The following is a 2,658-nucleotide window of genomic DNA, read 5'->3' as shown; positions in this document are numbered from 1 at the left end:
TCTGCCCCCTACCCTGGTTCCCATGCTTGTCAGTATGTACCGCAGGCTTGTCCAGTCTGTCCCACATCCCATTTAGCTCTCGCACATGTCAATGGGCATTGAAGCCCAGCTCAACCCAACCAACCTACTATTCAGCCCACACACCTACTGGCAGGTGCCCTTCTGTCCAGCCACCTCTGCCCCTGTCCTGGTGTTCGTGCTGTCCAGTGAGAGTGGTAGCCCTGAGGGACGTGCCCACTCTTTCCCTTCTAGGCCACACCCACTTGAAAGGAACTTTATAAAGAAAGAATAAAGCATGGATCACACCTCAATTCTGTTTCCTCTATATTTTAACTATCATACTCACATTTTAAATACTGAACAGGGAATGAGAACACTTTGTTCAGAGGCACAGTACTATCTGAACTAGTGACTTCAGACAGGGGACATACTAAGAAATGAGGAAGCTAGAACAGAGAACTTCAGGGATTATATTGGGATGCAGAGGTTTTTAGATGCAATTAGGTGAAAGGATCTAGGAGCAATTATTCTCCAAGACCAACACCAACAGGAGGGAGTATACTAATAGGAAATGAGAATCCAAGGCAGCAGCTGAGACTTATTTTAGCTGGGTTCCTGTTACTAGAAAGCTTGGTGGGTTCTTTCCTCAGCTTAATATAGAAATAGAAACCCAGGGATCTGATACAAAAGGACCAGGTGGATGTCGGAAGAGGGAAAGGGACAGCACCACCAGGAAGCAGGGTGCCTCTTGAAAAGAGGGTGACAAAGGCTTGAGAAGGGCCTCGGGATTGTAAGCATTCCTGAACCCCCCTTGTTGGGTGGGAACCTGCAGGTAAAACATTTCCCATTAGTGGTCTCTTAAACATTTATGAAATGGCTGGGCAATTCTTATACCACCCACTTGAAGGTGTGGCCAAGATTTTAGCAGGCTTGGATGGTCCCAGTTCCTACAGCCAATTCCCAGAAAGGGTTTGGTTAACTGGCCAGGCTGGTGTCCAGATCGGCAATGCCTGCTGGGAGCTCTACTGCCTGGAACATGGGATCCAACCTGATGGCTAGATGTCAAGTAACAAGCCAATTGGGGTATTAGACCAGTCCCTCAACACCTTCTTCAGCGAGACAAGCACTGGCAAGCATGTGCCCAGGGCCGTGTTTGCAGACTTGGAGCCCACAGTCATTGATGAAGTTCGCACTGGCACCTACCACCAGCTGTTCCACCCCAAGCAACTCATTACTGGCAAGGAAGATGCTGCCAATAACTATGCCTGTGGCTACTACACTGTCGGCAGGGAGATCATCAAACCTGTCCAAGAGCACATCCGCAAGCTGGCAGAGCAGTGCTCGGGCCTGCAGGGTTTCCTGGGTTTCCACAGCTTTGGTGGGGGTACCGGTTCAGGGTTCACCTCGCTTCTGATGGAACGCCTCTCTGTCGATCACGGCAAGAAGTCCAAGCTGGAGTTCTCTATCTACCCGGCCCCTCAGGTCTCCACAAGCTGTGGTGGAGCCATACAAAGCCATCCTCACCATCCACTCCACCCTGGAGCACTCCGACTGTGCCTTCCTGGTGGACAATGAGGCTATCTATGACATCTGTTGGAGAAAACTCGACATTGGGTGCCCCCGTTACACTAACCTTAACCACCTTACGAGCCAGGTAATATCCTCCATCACAGCCTCTCTCCGGTTTGATGGAAATCTGAATGTTGACCTGTAGGAGTTCCAGACCAACCTGGTGCCCTATCCCCGCATCCACTTCCCTCTGGCAAGTTATGCCCCAGTTATATCTATTGAGAAAGCCTACCACAAACAGCTTTCTGTAGCAGAGCTCACCAATGCTTGCTTTGAGCCAGCTAACCAGATGGTAAAGTGTGACCCTTGCCACAGGAAATATATGGCATGCTGCCTGTTGTACTATGGGGATGTAGTTCCCAAAGACATCAACACTGCCATTGCTACCATTAAGACCAAGCTGGAGCATCCAGTTTGTGGACTGGTGCCCCACTGCTTTAAGGTTGGCATTAATTACCAGCCTCCCACTGTGGTGCCCAGTGGAGACCTGGCCAGGGTCCTGCGAGCTGCGTGCATGCTCAGCAACACCACCACCATTGCCCAGGCCTGGGCTCGCCTGAACCACAAGTTTGACCTCATGTTCGCGAAGCGGGCATTTGTGTACTGCTATGTGGGTGAGGGCATGGAGGAGGGAGAGTTTACTGAGGCTCGTGAGGACATGGCTGCTCTGGAAAAGTATCATGAGGAGGTGGCAGCTGACTACACAGAGAGAGGATGAGGATGAGGAGTATTAATTTGTCCACAACTGCCGGTTGCTCTATTGTTCTGTCCTGTGTTGTTGTCCATTGTTGCAGGGCCTGGTCTCACAAGGGTTAACTCCACACCTTAGCTTGTTTTTCAAGGGGTAACAGGATGCGCTATCTTGTCCTGATACCTTTAGTTCCTGCCTTAACCACGGGTTCCTGCTTCCCTGCTTCCCATTGATCAAGATGCCCCTGAGGGTCTTAGGAGCTGCTTGAGTATTGGAAAAATACTGGGAGGAACCAGAGAGTATAAAAGGCAGGCTAGACTTCAATAAAGCAGCATTCTCTTTGCACAAATGGCCCAGTGTGTGCTGTCTTCTTTGTAAACCTAGTCCCTCCACTCGAC

At 50.3% G+C, this 2,658-nt stretch overlaps 1 pseudogene; it reads left to right on the top strand.

The window, feature by feature from the left end:
- The first annotated feature begins 1,044 nt into the window (after window positions 1–1,044).
- Window positions 1,045–2,303, top strand: LOC101530664 (tubulin alpha-1C chain-like; annotated as a pseudogene).
- Window positions 2,304–2,658: the final 355 nt, after the last annotated feature.

Source organism: Ochotona princeps, chromosome 5 (assembly GCF_030435755.1).
Source record: "Ochotona princeps isolate mOchPri1 chromosome 5, mOchPri1.hap1, whole genome shotgun sequence".
NCBI lineage: Eukaryota > Metazoa > Chordata > Mammalia > Lagomorpha > Ochotonidae > Ochotona > Ochotona princeps.
This window is presented reverse-complemented; position numbering and strand designations above follow the sequence as displayed.